This window comes from Pinus tabuliformis, chromosome 2_2 (genome assembly GCF_031772625.1).
Source record: "Pinus tabuliformis cultivar Carrire ecotype Pingquan chromosome 2_2, CPIR1, whole genome shotgun sequence".
Classification (NCBI taxonomy): domain Eukaryota; kingdom Viridiplantae; phylum Streptophyta; class Pinopsida; order Pinales; family Pinaceae; genus Pinus; species Pinus tabuliformis.
The window spans coordinates 226,492,301-226,510,470 of NC_142300.1; positions in this window are offsets into that span (position 1 = coordinate 226,492,301).

Here is an 18,170-nt window from a genome sequence, read left to right on the forward strand (position 1 = left end):
TTAACATTTGGTATTTCTGTTGTCTTGGATACTACATAATCCTAGAGTGTGGTTTGTCTTGCCCTTAGGAATTGCGGAAAATATCCCAACAATTGTCTTTCCCTCAATAAAACTGAACAGAGAAGTCCAACAACTTGGCTCCTAGAATATGCGTAAATTAGGCAGCCCCACCTTGATCTAGAAAACTGCATAGACCATCTTGACAGTGAGGTGAGGCTCAAAATTGTGCCGACTTAGTAGAAATCTAGCATTTCTCTAGGAAATTACAGAGAACTTGTGAGATAGTGAGGGCAACTCAGCCTAGAAACAACATAGAAGCTTTCTTTCAGTGGCTGTCTATTATATGTGTCAGAAGGTTACATGATTTCCTCCAGAATAATGCAATTCTTCCTTGCATGCATGGCACCTTTTCCTGAAAAATATAAAAGCAAGAAGCGAAAAGGCATCAATAGATTTTAGGGATATATTTTTAGCACTCAGAGTTACGTGCAAAACTGATTTAGAAACTTCCTACAAAGTGTCATTTTTTCCTAGATTTATGGCACGTGCATCATAAACCCTAAATCTAACAAATCTATTTAATGGACACCCTAGGGGTCATTCTTCACATTCGATATTGGAGCCCTAGCATTCTCGAGGCATCTAGGAACCTTCAGCAGAATCAAAATAGCTTTTCGAAGTAAGTTTTGTTTTTCATATTTTTTGCGGCCTTTTCTGTCACTTTTGACTTCTTGGCATGTGTGAGTGTTGTTTTCCTTGTTTTATTGAATGATTGCTAGTGTTTCAATGTATTTTGACTTGTAGAAGTCTTGTTTCAAGTTTTATAGTGCATTTCCTTAGTGTCTCATGCATGGCCATGTTTTTTCACTGATAATCGTTGTTGCAACAACTCTCTTCATCATCTTTGTTTTTTTTCCATTTGACTGGTTTCTACACTTTCTTGGATTACATGGATGTCTATTCACTCAAATATGCACCGTCTTTTCACACTCATTTAGTCCTCGTTATCACGTTCCCCTTGGAAAGATATGAGATGCCTTGGCCCAAATATTGCTTTTCCCGGCATGCACTGCACATTCCTTGAAGTCAAGGCTTCACCTTGCCTACAGGAATTACGTAGAGGTTGTTAGACACTGTCTCCCACCTATGCTTGTGTAGTTCTAGGAGATAGTGCCCAGTCCTACCCACTAGGACCAGACAATGTGCAGTTCCAACCAGCAACCCAACTAGACTTAACTACACATTACATAGTTCCATTCCACATTTAGCCTCTCTGAACTATGCTCTATGTAGTTCCAGTTAGTAGCAAGCCTCACTCGAAGCTGGGACTGCACAATACGCAGTTCTAGCTCATAGTTTCCTAGTCTCTCATAGTCAATGCTCCATAATACTGCCCAACAGTCAACCAGTTTGTTGCATGATTGATTCCTGAGTTGCTTTATGTTTTTCAACTAACATTTGCTTTTCGTGAGTGTCTTCTTTGTCTCCAGGTACAATAGGTGTTGAGCAGCTTCTCAGCGGTACAAGTAACATGGCCTCCAAGAGATATGGATCAAAAGAAATAGTTGAAATTTGTACTAGAGATGTGGTTGAACATGTGTCTATGAGCTTGCCCACTAATGTAGACACACATATGTTCATTGAGAAAGATATCAAGATCACATGGGAAAGCATCAACACTATATTTGCAGGCAATTTTGAGGAGAATTGAGAGGATCATCATGTCTATGTCAACATTCATAAGTGAGGATTGTACAAGGTTGCATGCAAGATTCCCAACTTCCTATGATCAAGCATGATCCAGTGGATTATCTCATACACTAATCCTGAGATGATGATATTGAGCAGTGTTAGTGGAGTAGATCTTTCCACCTTCAAGTAGGAAGATTATCAACAGATGTATCATTTTCTGCAACCAGTGAACATGATGGAAGCAACATTCGACACTCCTAATAACATCACAAACACTAGATACATCTTGAAGCATTGGGTGAGAGATATATAAAAGTTCAGGATGACACCCAACTAGATATACAAGACAAAAACACCTAGGAAGGCTTACCAACTCTTGGTCATCTTCTCATGTTGCCTGTATGTTGAAGATAGTCTAGAGACCTTCCCGTAGAGTTGGATGGTTCTATTGGATTAGATGGAAAGTGAAGAAAATGCTTTCAACTAGTCCGACATGTTGGCTCTTCAACTGAAATTGCATGTGTCGAATTATCGGAGTCCAACCAAGGGTCAGAAATAACAATTCTTCGTGTCTACCTACCTTCTCAATGAAATTTGTGCCTGTCAATTGTTTCCTGGCATACTACTACTAGGTCCCTATACTACTAGTGTAACCCATTATTGTTATTAGTACAAACTCCTTATTATATTGTTCTGCCCTTGTAGTCCCCATATTGTTACTATTGTGCCCCATAAAAGCCAACTATTGTTATTATTGTGCCTTTATATTTTTATTGTTATGTCAGCTCTGATTATATTATGACCCCTTAGACTCCTATATATAGAAAGGAGGTATTGCCATTTGTATCATCCAAGAATTTTTCATTTGTGTAATGTGAAGGAGGTTGCCCCCTCGAAGACTCTGAATTATAAGGTGTTGATCTTTCTTTTATATCTTCTTTTGACATGGTTTCCTAACATTTGGTATTAGAGCTTTGGATTCTAGGGTTTCGCTGCTCCAAACAGGTCAATCATGGCATTTTCACTATAACTTTCTTGCTACACAGTTTTAGAATCTAAAAAGCAAACCCGTTTTAGAAGGGATCGATCTGAACCTCGAGTCAACATTTCAGATGTTGTCTCGCTATATTTTTGGAGATATGATTTGAGGAAGTTAGGGTTTTTGCAAGCTCCAGAATTTCATCTCAAATAGGTTATCATGGAATGTTCGCTATAATATTGTTTCTACAAAGGTTCAAACTCTGGAATTAAAACCCATTTGAGCTGAAATCATGGTGAAGCTCAGGTCTGAATCTCTGATCTTTTCTCCCTACATTTTCATAGATATAATATGAGGAATTTAGGGTTTTTGCAGACTCCCAAATTACATTCTAAATAAGTGACCTTGGGAAAATCATCATAACTTTCTCTCTAAGAAAGAAATTGAAATTTCATAAGAAGTTATAGAAATATGATATACTGTAGTTTTCTATGTATATTGTTCAGATCCTAAGGTTGAAAAAGTGACATGTGGCACATTGTACAAGTTCGATCTACTGAAACATTATAGAATTAGGTCATATTAGGAGATTGGGCATAACTCTTTCTTGGAGAATCAAATTGCAATCATACTTGTGAGGTTAGAAAGAGGATTCATAGGGTTACTGTAGGATGAAATTTCAGAACTTAGAGATCAGAAATTACCGAGTTATAGTCGTTTCAAGATTAAGCTCCTAAAATCAAGAAAAGGTGATATGAGGAAGTTTGATGGAAATGATCCAGTAAATTGGATACTACATATGGAGCAATATTATGATCTACATGAGGTTCAACTGTTGCAAAAGGTACATATTTCATCCTTATATTTAGAACCAAATCATGTTTTATGGTATAAAGGGATTTTTTCTCATAAAGCACTTGTCACTTGGTTAATTCTCATGGAAGAAATGATAGCACATTATGAGGATACAAAGAGTAACAACTTCTTTAGCCAATTGATAAATCTCGAACAAAACGGTTCAATGGCAGAGCACATTGAGGAATTACAAAAATTGAATATAAAGGTAAACGATATTCCAGAGTAGCAAAGGATTGATGTCTTCATAGGGACTTTAAAGGATAATCTTCAACATGAGGTTCGTCTTTGGGAACTTGATTAATTGGAGAAGGCATTTAGGTTGGCAAGAAAACTTGAACGCGAAATTATGGAAACAAGGAATCCCACCACTCACGACTATAATTATGGAACTTTTTTTTCTCCTAGCCTTCCACAACCTACAAGGCTTACATGACAACAATTGGAAGAGAAAAAAGAGAAAAGGAGCTTTGTTACAATTGTGATAGAAAATACACTAAAGGTCATAAGTGTGCTGAGAGGAAATTATTTTACATTGATTATGAAGGGGAGGAAGAAAAGGATGAAGAAACATAAAAGGAAGAGGATATACACTAGGAAACAACCCCAGAAAAAGAATAAATGAATCCGACCATATCTTGTAAAGCATTGGCAAGAATTACCACTCCTCAAGCTCGTAAGATAGAAGGACATATCAAGAAGAAAAAGGTTCAAGAAGTGAAAGATCACATCGAGAAATAAGAAATGAATCTGACCATATCTTGTAATGCATTGGCCAGAATTATCACTCCTTAAATGATCAAGTTAGAAGGAAATATCAAGAAGAAAAATGTTCAAGAAGTGAAAGATCACATAGACCATCAAGAAGTGAATCCAACCATATCTTGTAATGCATTGGAAGAAATTACGACTCCTCAAACTCTCAATATAGAATGAAATATCAAGAAGAAAAAGATTCAAGCAGTGAAACATCACATCGAGCATCAACAATAAGTTCTTCAACTTTTAAAGGATAATACCACTTTGGTGCGTAATTGAATGAAACAATGAGAAGATCAACATTGTAGTGAAATAAGTTTCATTGTAGGCGATTGGGTATTTTTACGGCTACATCTCAAGGAAGCTATTTATGAGAAGGAAATGTTGGCAATACTACGTGCACTTATCAAATGACAACTTTACCTAATGGGAGGACACTTCAAGGTAAAAATGGATCATGATAGTGTTAAATACTTTTTAATACAAAGATTATATTTAGAAGAACAGAAAAAATGGGTCACAAATATGTTGGGTTATGACTTTGAAATCATCTACAAAAATAGGAAGAAAAATGTAGTTGTAGATGCATCTCAAGAAAGGATGAGGATGTGGAAGCATTGGTTTGTGATATTTCTATTATCCAACTAGATTGGATAAATGAAGCGAGGGATGAATGGAAGAAGGACGAAGAAGTGTGGACACTCATTCAAAAGTTTCAGAAGATCCGAGTTCAAACAATATTGCCAGAACTTGACGAGGAAGGAAAAATCGTATTGGAGCCTAGAGTAGTCACAGAAACAAGAACTCAATAGCTATGAAATCGACCAAATTTAGAGTACCTCATGAAGTGGAATAACTTACCCATTGAAGATTCCACATGGGACGACAAGAATTTTATATAGAAGCATCAAGAACTACGGAAGCATTGAGGACAACACTTTTTGGAGGAGAGGGGCATGTTAGGTCCCTATACTACTAGTGGAACCCCTTATTGTTATTAGTACAACCCCCTTATTAAATTGTTGTGCCCATGTAATCCCCGTATTATTATTATTGTGCCCCATAAAAGCCGACTATTTTTATAATTGTGCCCTTACATTATTATTGTTATGTTGGCTTTGATTATATTATGACCCCTTAGATTCCTATATATAGAAAGGATGTCTTGTCATTTGTATCACCCAAGAATTGTTCATTTGTGTAATGTAAAGGAGGTTGCCCCCTCAAAGAGGCTGAATTATAAGGCATTGATCTTTCTTTTCTATCTTTTTGTGAGCTAGTTTCATAACACACTCCTAATAACATCGCAAGCACTAGAGACATCTTGAAGTGTCGAGTAAGCGAGAAATCAAAGTTTAGGATGACAACCAACTAGATATACAAGACAAAGACGCTCAAGAAGGCTTACTAGCTCTTGTTCAGCTTCGCATGTCGCCTATATGGAAAATAGAGTAGAGAGACCTTCCCGTAGAGTTGGGTGGTTATATTGGATCACATGGAAAGTGAAGAAACGCCATTCAACTAGTCCAACATGTTGGCTCTTCAGCTGAAAGTGCATGTATCGAATTATCAGATTCCAACCAGGGGTTAGAAAGACCGATTCTCCATGCCTACCTACCTTCTCAATGCATTTTGTGCTTATCAATAGTTTCCTGTCATGGGTTGGGCATGGACACCTTCAAAGAATGTTGGGAACATATATTTCATGTTTATCTTAGATTGCAACTATTGAGGAGTCATGGCTAGACTACCTGACTACTTTGTTTCCCCTTTATACATGATGATATTTGAACAAGATTCGCCTTGCATGTCCCAGGGAGAAATGACATGTTGTTGAAAATTATATATTAGTATGCCTCACTCGATCTCACCTTCATCATGATGTACAATGCAGAGAATGCTCTGCATTTTTTGTTGAAGTTTTCCACAGACAAGCTGTTCATGCAGAAGGTCGCATACCACATCTTGACAGGGTTATCGGCTGAACTACATAGGAAGTAGAAGGCACCATGGCCTATGCATTGTTTGTGAATTGGGTTGTAAGCAATCCAGAGTTTGAAATAAGTGGATGTCGAGGTTGAGGACTTCAACAAGTTTAAGTTTAGCATCAAGATTTACAATCCCTATGATTGTCAAGGCTTATGCAGTGACCACTATACGAGGGTTTATTATCCTTGGATGCACGTGCCATGTCATTTGCTAGAGAAAGAGCCTTTGAGATATTGTTATAACTCTTCTAGGCTCAATGAAATGGTCAACATGGAAGCAGAGTGGCTAGCAGCACTCAAGGCAACAACAAGAACCAACAAACTTATGTAAGACAAAGGGAAGAGGAAGATTTCTGAAAGTGCAGAGGCGAAGAAAAGATACAAGTTTAAGGAAGATCCACTTTTTGAGAGAGTATCTTTGGAGATAGAGGAAAGGAGGTGACAATGTGGTAAGAGAGGACTACAGAAAATAAGAGATAGGCAAAGACAGAAAGAGACGAAGAGAAAGTTGTAGGAAGTAGAGAAAAAGCTCAAAGAAGAATAAGAACTGCACATAAGAGAGAAAAAGGTGCAACAGGGATAGGAGCAGGAACAAGAACATAAATAGGAATAGGAGGAAGTGCAAGGTGCTCAGAGAACACAAACTATGCCAATATAGATTGAAGAGTCAGATCCAGCATTAAAAGATGATGAACATGGTGAGCAGCTGGAGGAATAAGAACTTTCTCTGCATGATGAACTGATAGTAGAACTAATGGATATGGAGATGGTACAACTAGAATAGGATTAGGATACTGACCTTATGAAAAAATAAATCGAGGTGACCCGACACACTTCGCCAACTCGAGTAGTAGAGAAAGTCGCTAGTGACCAACAAAAGAGTGTTCTCCTCAAGGATGATCCGGGAACATATGTGTACAAAATAGCCTTTGATGAGTCACAACACAAAGTTGTACAGGCATGCAGAGTGCACATCTCATATGAGCATGCATCACATGTGTACTTTGAAGAATGGGTGATTGTGTCAGATGTGCGACGACATCCATCTACCTTGGGCGATGCTATAAATTATTATGCTAAATCCATGAGTTCAAGTGTGAAGTTTTGGATAGCAGAAAACGAGCACATGGATAAGGAATTCCAAGCACCAAGAAGAGAGAGGAATAATCAACAGGATCCTCTAGAGAAGAGATGAAGAAACCAATACTCAATGAAGTGTCGGACCTTGAGATAGTCATGCAGAGACTCTATTATAGGTTCATCATTGTGCATAAGGTAGTTGTCCATCTACATGTTCATCAATAATACTACATCAAGATAGCATGCACACTCACAGATATACATGCCGCTGTTTATCTTGTACATACATAGACAATAAGGTACTATGGAGCCCCACTTCACTTGCACAAGATGATGAAGCCAAGGGTAGTGTTGGACAAAGCATGCATCAAGAGTCTGATATAGAACAATGAGGAACTCTTGCTACTCATCACCAATGTTGAGGCTTCATACACACGGTTTTTTAGGAGTTTGGATGTTGTGGTAAGAAAGTATGACACTCTGTCCATTGGAACACTCACCAAAGCCTAAGAGAATAACCAAGTCCAATTGGGCTCAACACGTACTTTGATGAGTTGATGCAGATGGACACCAACACAAATTTACAGATAAACATAGAGAACATGCAGAGATATGTCATGGGTCTGGCCATCCTTAGGACTAAGGTGTGCATGTTACAAGATGTGTTGGACATAGCTTCAAGATCAATATACCCAGAAGTGATGGAGGAAAGAGTTCATTTCTAGAAAGACATCATCAAACAGTACACGAACACCATTGCGAACTACCAAGCTTGGCATCAGTTCCTCACCAAATATCATAAGAGGATGTTGAGAAGTTGGTATTTCCACAACTGTCTGAGTCTTAGTGTTGTATTATATAGCTAACTCAAGCCTATTTTTGTCCCACATGGCTATATGTGCAAAATCTATTATTATTGTAAACATGATGTAAAGTGAAATTCTAAGTGTCACTAGTGGAATCAAAATAATGATATGTAATGAAGTTTAAGAGTCATGAGGGTAGTCCAAGAGTCACAAAGGGAAATGTCAAGGGTCACCCCACCCTTTGTTATAAATAGAACCTCATAACTCATGGAACATGTTTTTGGGAGCCAAGCTTTTGGCTAGACATTACTTAGAGGGGGCTTGGAGGGTATTGTGGCAAGCCTTGGCTTCTCCACAACATAGAGTGAGTACATCTCTTTGGAGTAGTAGGTGTTGGTTACTGTAATGTTCCACTATTGGGGCTAGTGGCTATCAATGGTTTATATATGGATGGAACTTTCACTTTATATATATATATATATATATATATATATATATATATATATATATATATATATATATATATATAGAGCCAACACATATTCATGCATATGTTGTTATTGTAGTTCGACTATTCTGGTTACTTTAGCAATGTATGTATGAAGTATCTTGTATATAATTGTATGAATCTTGTTGAATTCGTGTTTCTAGTTTAACTCATCACTTTTGATTGTGAACTATCTGCTTTCCAGCTTGTGATGTAATTGAGTTCATGTGTCCCTTTTAGGCTATGTACTAGTACAATATTCTAAGGGGTACACTTCCTTTTCCCCTGCATGTGTTAGAACACCCATGCATCTCACTTGGATCGCTATAAGATCAAAAAATTTCTTTAGAAAAAGATATCACACTTACCTCTACACGCTATCGTAGTCAAGGAATTGCTTTACTACCCATTGTTGACACTCCTACTCCAAACAGTCTGAGGTCTAGTTGGACTTCTTACTAGGGACATTTGCTGACATGTTGGCGGATCCAACACCATTAACAATATTCAAAATTAGAATTTATATAAACCTAATGACGTTTAATGTGTATGGAATGAATAGATAAATAAGAAGAAAATGGTCAATGGTATCACAACTATAGTATGCATGAACATATCAAATTTGTATAAATCTATTGTGTATTGAGATCATAATTGAAGATGGAATATGCATGCATGAAAGACTTATAGCCATTGAACTATTCCATATATAAAATAACTAGAGTAATGGATTGTTGTTAACTCATATGAAAGGATTTAGCTCGTATAAAGAAATATGCAAAAAATACAAGTATTAGAGATAATTGTATTATTAACATTTTAATCTATTCATGAATACAATAAACGGAATGAAGGCATGCATAAAATGAAAGTAAGGGCTGAGAGCTAAATTATCATAATAATATTTTAGGAAACCATACTTATTTTTATGATGGGGTTATTTCTACTAGAAAAATGATTAATGTGAACAAATATGCTACAACTAGACAAACAAAGAATTATAACAAGTTGGTAGTTAAGTCATAAAAATAGATTATGTCATAATTTTACTCAAGATATATGAATGGAATATGTATATCCAAGCTGGAACCATTTATTTCTTAAAATGAAACTTAGATAATTCGATCAACTTCTTACTTCTTAATCTATTATATGGTTATATTTGTAAATCCTAGCTAGATAAGTCAATAAAGAAAAGACTTGTTTTATATTTCATGTATCCTTTTACTGAATTACGTAGAGTACAGATTCGAGTAGTTGTACATCCTTCATAATTAAAGAGATATATTAAGAGTAACAGTATAAGAGAGATGAAATGAAGTTAGGCGACTGGTGATAATAAGGGTATATAGTACAAAGTAGATATAAAATTCCATTATTGGATATCTTTTAGATACTAAAGCAAAAGTGTATTAAACTACACATATTCTAAAGAGTATCGGGAACATGAACATTATCTTATAATGAGATAAACTTTATGTTGATAAAGGTAAGTGTGCCCCAATCAAATAGACAAAACGTATATTATGGTAGTATGAGTTTTTAATGATATATTGAGACCCTTCAACATTTGTAGAGCTCCCATTTTGCTACAGAAATAAAAGGGCAGAAAAGAAAAGGATACGTTAATTATACTAATAGTGTAATTTCACTTTGTCTAAAACTAATATTAAAACAAAATAGTGAGTGTGATAGGTAGTGTCACAAATCAAACAAGAGATGCGATTGAAAACTAGTTTCTTTTTCATAATGTTATAGATAGATAGATAGATAGATAGATAGATATACAATGCAAGCCAAAAATGGACAGAGTATAAATAAAAAACTTCATAGGAAAATATTATGCATGGGGCTAGTACAATTAAACCATAAAAATTTTATAGGTAAATGGTTAATGATTTTATGTCAAAGTTTTGACCACAAAAGATACTGTGAATTTATATAACGCAGTTAACCTAGTAAGGATTGCGAATTCGAGAGAAGTGTTAAAAATTAATAGAAAGTGCCACTATAACCAATGCATACCGAGATTAGTAGAAGTATGAAAGAACATTGAAATATTTAGAGAGACTTTGAGTTCATAATAAATAGTTCCTATATAGAAATGTTACCAATCATGTAAAATATGAGTATACAAAGTTTTACATGCATTGTAGTAGAATTAGTGCATGTACAAGAAGAGAGAAAAACTATAAAAACAACAAAGAAATTATTAATGTGTTAAGGGAGAACATATAAAAAAAAAAAAAATCCCATTCATTATAGTTAATGCATCAAGGTTGAAATCTCAATCATAACCAAGAAGTTACAATCATGATGTTTTTGGTAAAAAGAAGAAAACCCTTATAGGATTGAATACAATCGAGTAATAACCTATTTAGAAGAAACTTTGTATAGGGTTTTGAAACCCTTCTTATGAAATATCATGGTTGAATCTTAGGCATATGAAAGTGGGGACTATAAGTAGACTCACCTAGAGACATTGAAGTAAACGTCAAGGTGTTGAAAAAAACAAGAATCCATAAGCCTTTTGATAACCTCTCTTTTCATAAACCTAAATTCCATACTTGTTAGTAAAATATTATTTCTCATGTTTTCCACACCAAGGCATTTTAATAAACAAAAATAAAAGAGTTGAGATAAAATTGAGGGAATGCATTCAGAGTCCATATACCTGCAGTGAGTGAGATCACCCCTTTATCTCAAAACTAGATGCAGAGGAAAGCAAAGAAGCCATTAGTATCATGAATATTTTGAGGATAAATAGAAAGGAATTGAAAAGGGAAAGTTACACTAAAAACCTTACATAAGATCTAGAGGCATCAAATGAAAATAAAACACTCGCAACAATCTAGAACCCAAACCAAAAAGTAAAAAGTAAATAGAGTCGTAATTGCTTGTAGAGAAGCAATTCAAAATCCCAAAGTACCTCTACTTTAGTTCTATGGTTTAAAATCATGGCTTTATTGACCACCATCCTTGAAAGGAAACATTTGAAGTCTCAATTAAAAGACTATTTCATAGAAAAAAATGGCATGGGACAAATAGATCGTCACCATAAATAAATTTGACATACTTAATCTAGTGAGGATGATCTAAATGAAATCCTAAGGATCCTAACGTTAATAATAATAAGGTACAATTTAAGAGAGAAAAATTCATCATATATTGCCTAGAGAAGAAAAACCATGCTACTTTGTCAAATCCCAGTGCTAAACAAGTACTTAGAATAGTGGTGAGAAGAATAGGGAGATGTGATTACACTATCCCTAACTGATCTCCACCCTTAGATCATTATGAAAAACTCTGCACCATTACATAAAATAAGGTACAACTGGTCATGTGGGCTAAGCTCAAGTATAGTCTGTAAGGAGTGAAAAGTGTGCCACCATGGGCCAACCTTAGTTAATTATCCTACATGCAAGCTAAGATTCACCATAAATGTCAAAGAGTGGAGTTATACATATTTTATGGGAATACGTGAAGGCTTGCATTTAGAGAATGGTTAACAATGTATGAACCACTGATAAAATAAGAAAAAATCCCACTGGTTTGAAATGTATGAATAATTTACGTGGGACTATAACCCTTAGACATTCATTACAACTTGAAAACTATACAAAATGAAAAGGGACTCCCAAAAAACTACCCCATCATATTAATTAGAAAAATGCATCCCAATGAAATATATAAATACATATATGGGAGAGGCACCATAGATATAGTGGTTTTGACAAAGTTAAACGTAAGGCATATTAACACTCATATGTCTAAGTTAAAAATGTGGAGAGTTTAGTAAAGCTAATACAAAGCATTAGGATACAAAAAACTTAGTTTTAATAGTTGTAGGAAATATACATGTAAATGAGTAACCATGTAAGCCTAGCTTTAACACTATGGTTACGTATATACATAACACATTTCGTACGTCGCCTAGGAAAAATATACATAAGAGAAAGCCCTTGGATAAAATGTCATATATAATTCTGAGAGACCGACGGGTTAGTAAAGAGAGCAAGGTGCATTTATAATTCAAAAATGGAAGCGATAACATCATCTATTACACGTCTAAGGAAAAAATGTATTAGTGCATCCTAGTAGAAAATGAATAATACATTAATTATAATCAGATGGACTCTAGAGTCCCTAATGAACACATAAAATAGTGAAGAAACAACCTCATTAAATATTGTAAAAAATAGATAAAATGTCATTATTCTTATCAGAGGGAGGAAGAAAAAGGAAATTGGTATATAACACTGGGTATGTTACATATGGTATGAGAGTTGTAGGTTCAATATCTAGGCCTATTGGCCAACCGTAGTTGTAAGATAAGAATGAGCAACAGCTAAATCAGTTGTATGTGTGAATGGAATATGAACAACCTAATTTTTGGAATGAGTATAAAATTGGAACCTACTAGTAATAAAATAATTCGAGAATAGGTTGAGGAGGAGAGTTAACAAAAATATCATATTTATATTGCTACAAATAAGGGGTGAGATGCATTAGTAGGAAGCATTAGGTATGATTGTTTAAAATAAAATGTACTAGGAATTCAAGTGTAGGTATTCTAAAAATACCCTTAGTAGGGTGAGATACATTAAGAAAAATAAATTTAGGCTACTTGTGAAGAAAAGTATGGGTGACTGAGTTGTGACGAAAGGAGCAATGTCCCTAGTCTAAATCTAGGAATGATACGACGACAATTTTCTTTTTTAATTTTATTTTTATTATATATATATCATTATTAGATTTAAATAGATGTAATAGGGAAATTGAGATTGTCCAAAGATGATAGATTACTGAATGAAATACACCTAAACTCTAAACATGGTGAAAAAATAAGAGTTATAAATAAGTTTGGTACAACTGAAGTATCTAGTAGTGTGTAAGCTAGAAATTACTTAAGGACTACTATTATATACAGTAGTATAGAGAGATATGGATACAATGACAATCCCTCTTTCAACTATTTTGTTATATAAAAGAATCTATGGGCTTTGAAAAGTTATTATCATTATGTAAGGCATGTATGCCTTATAATCAAGGAAGTGATATGAGAAAGATAATATTTGTAAATCCAAGACCAATACAAAGAAATGATGCGGGGAATAAATTTACCTAAACATAAACCTAGATGTATATTATTTGTATGACATCGAGTTGTAAAAGTGTTAAAAAAGTTTTATAGGATATTAAAACAAGTAAGTTCTTGCATGATATTGTGTAAATGAAGTAAGTGGTAACATAAGTGGTGCATACATTACTAGGTGGTGCACCCTAGATTATAGAGTATAGAAAATAAAATGCAGTATAACCAAAGTAAGAATAGAATAAATATTGAAGAATTAGTGGTTACAAGCTACAAAATGTAATTAATATTTAAGAGGAATGTGGTTCCCTGATAATAAAATCAGATTTTTTTAATTACTCAAGGATAGAATTAAGTGCACAATGACAAAAGAATGTCGAAAAGAAGCTAAAATAGATAAGCATGTGTTTATAATTGTATGAAAGTAATAGGAAAAATTGAATGTAATCAAGAGGTGTACTACACATTTATTCAATAAGAAGATATAGTGGAAGGGAAACATAGTAGTTTGCCTCATTTCAAAAAATATGTGCAGGAAATTTCTATAGGATAATAAGATGGAGTAAAGTGATGCAAAAACATTATAACAAAATATTCCATACAAATAAATTATTCCGAACAAATTCTGGTGTAATAGGAGTAATCTTCTAGCAAAAATTGGAATAATGTGATAAGAACATATACATGAGTAAATATACATAAATTAAAGTGTGTGTGTGAGAAATAATATAAGGATGCAAGACCATAAATTATGAATGGAGAATACCAGTTATTCTTAGGTATAAAGTATCTCAAAATGGAGTTGTGCACACACACTGTTGAGACTCAAATGGGTATGCAACCATATAAGAAAGGTTTTTGACCCTAGGAACTAGGAGTATGCAGTGCATACATAAAATATAAGACATTGTTAGGTATATAAATATTGACCATAAGTGGATTGAAAGAGGGATTAAGAGATAGAATCTTACAAATGCAGTGTAGCACAATATAACAGTACTAAAAAAAAGAGTTTTCTTAAGCATACATAATATTAATATTGGCACCACTGAAACATATTTATCAAGGAAATAGACGTTAATTCCAACCACCGTGAATGTTCGGAACATCAATTCTTTGTAGGACTAATAAATTCTATGAAGGAACTGATAAAAATCTTACAAACGAAATAGGTAAATAATTTTGTCACCTCCTCAGCTAAATATTCTTAGAAATTAGTTCCCTTGTGGAATATAAATTTTATGTTTAGATAATTGAATACCCTAAAAAATGGGAGCACAAGTTGTGAGTCATGAAAGTTCCAAGCAAGGGAACACACACACACACACACACACACACATATGAAAATATTTAAGGGGGAATTACAGTGGCCCTAAAAAGGGAAAATAAATTCTTGACTTGAAAACATGAAGAATTAAATGGTCCTCAAATCTACATGGAATATAAGGTAAATAAATTGTAACCAAAGGAATTGGTTGACAACAAGAGGGTTGAAAATATGGACGGGGTAGAATATCACCGTAAATTCCATCACGAAAGTAAAAAATTATGTAAACTAACTCGAGACTATTAAGTTGACAATAATAGTAATAATGGGATTTTAACTTCCCAAGAACTAGGAAACACATATGTACCCAGAGGTAGTGTAGAGAAGATACAGAAACTATCAAGCCTTATGCAGAAATGGATAAGAATAAAAGTGATCAAATCTAAAATAAGGAGTGAAAATATAAAAACCCAAGTAGAATTGTAATAAACACTAACAAGGGTAAAGAAACCCTCGATTGGAATTAATCTTAAGAATAAGAGGACCTCAAATTTGTATTGGATTAGAGATTGGTATTGTTGCTTAATTAGAAACTTCACAAATTATATTTTTATTAAGCCGGAATGACCAAGGTGTTCAATTGGAAATGATGCATCTGGATAAATTAACAATATTGATTGAAATTCTTGGAGTAGCCTAACAAAATATTAAAAAAATATGTAAATCAAGAGAGTGAGTTAAAGAAATGTAGTGGATAAGTTTTAAAATGAAAAACGAGTGTTAAGGATCTGTAAAGATCCAATATTTGTGTTGGTATTGTGAATTCCTTATTTCTTCTCCTCATACTTTTGTGGGCTTATAAAAAGGTATGGAAAAGAATGGTAAAGTAAGTAGGATGGACTTGACTAAGTTCACTTAAGAGTGGAATGGATAACAATATAAAATAGAATGCTACAATTAGTCCTTTAATTTTTAGTGCCTTTTTGTAAGTGATATGAAAGGAATTTGGCAATTCCATATTTTGAATTTCACATTAAGTGGCACCACTGTCACTGGCACAACTATAAATAAATATACAAAAGAACTTATTTTATTGTCATGATGTTATATGAATGTTGTTGACCTTTTGAGGGTACATGTGTGTAGCTTTGTTGGGCACAGGTTGAGGATCCTTTGGTGGGATGGAAAAAGGAAAATGGAAGGAATATGTTTAATATGCATGAAAACATGCTAGGGAATGAGATAAAAATGAAGGTAATAGTATGTTTTACCTTGAAACTGAAACATCGCTCAAAATAAAATGAAACGAAAGACAATTTAACACGAGAGAGATTGTTGTAGGAAGGAAAGAAGAAATGGAGGAGGTATTTCCTTCCCATATTATATAATTAAGGAAACAATGAGGACAATGTTTATTAAAAGGGTGGGGAGATGCAACACCCCTATGGCTCCGATTTTTAATCAGTTAATATTTTTAGACATTGAACTCTTATTGGGGTTAATGGAAATGTAAGCCATCATGAGACTCATGTGATGATGTAATTATTGTATTATTAATTGAGTTAATAAATAGATTGTTTGGAAATATTAAGGAAAGAGCACTGGATTTTATAAGACCTCTTTCCATCTTAGAAGATGTTGTCAGTGGTCAAGTCCAAGATGGACCTTCCCTAAAAATATCCTAAAAATCCATAGTAGAAATAATTAGAGATAAATGGATTTAATATGATTGGAGAGGAATATCATATTAAATCACTTAGTTGGAGAGATCTATTAAGTGAGGATGGAATAAAGAATTGCAGGATAAAAAGGAAGGATTTAAGGAAAAAGGAAAGAACCCTTTAAAAAATATATATATATTAAGGCATAGGAAAAAGGGTTGGCAGGCCAGAAAGTCCGATGCTGCTAAAATTTGTTGGAATAAATATTATAAAATAAACCACCAAGGAATCAATGGTTGTTGATTCTTGAAGATAAGAAGATCTTGGATCATGGGGAACTTATGAAGGGAATTCATGGTTAGGTGGAACATCTGCGGTTTCTTAGATATTACGGAAGAAATTCTTTATGGTTAGTTGATTTTTTTTTATGTCCATGCATGGGTAGTGAAATTGTTTTAGTATTGTTATAGTTAAACTACAGTATGATGATGAAAATTATAGCATTCTATTTATGTTTTCATTATGCACGTGCAAACATATATCAATCTGTCTCCTTCGATAAGAGCTAAGAATTATATGCATGCAAAATTGGATATATCTATCTATCTATCTATCTATCTATATATATATATAAAGAAAGAAGAGAAGTGTAATCTCCAAGGAAAATGGCTTTGAGGTTTTCATTACCATCTAAGGCCGTTACAAGACGAGGGTTTGGGTTTGCCTTTACACTATTCAAACTAGGAAGACCTGCCTGAGACATTACTTTGTGAAGTTCTCGGAATGCGATGAATGTTAAAAAAATAAGGGGATTAATGTATCACACAACAATGGGTTGTTTTAGATACTATATTCACAGACATGATGTGGTTTGTCCTGCAGTTGACAACTCGAGTGATATTTTTTGTTTTTTGGAGAATTATCTATACAGTGACAGAGTGGAAATTTAGCATGGAGGAAGAGTTTGTAGACTACTCAAAGGATGTCTCCACGAATAATTCCATGTAGAAAATCCTACACATCAACATCAGGGGATGGTGGTGGAATTCACATATGGATCCAAAACATGGGAATATTTGCTTTACTATCAAATATATTAGATGGGTCTCCCATTCCCACTCCATTCCTCCCTCGATCGGTAGATTTTACACAAGCTTACACTCAGCATGAAGATGTGGTGCTCCATTAAAACCCTAGTTTAGGATGGTCAAAACCTTTCGAGAAAATAGTTAGCTCAGATAATTTCCCAATAGAAGCCCTAAAATTTGTTGAGACCTACTTTAACCCTAGGCATCCATATCATATTGTGGAATTTTAAAGGACTGAGGTCACATTACAGGTTGGTCAGGCTGGCGAAAAGTCAAATAACAATTCAATAGTCTTCCATTTGAAGGAAATACTTGAGGATGGGTCTCCCGTCACACTACAACAATCGGTGACCATCAAAAATACTCTAACACCCACAAATCCTAGTGGTGGGGAAGGAGGTCCTTATTTTGTG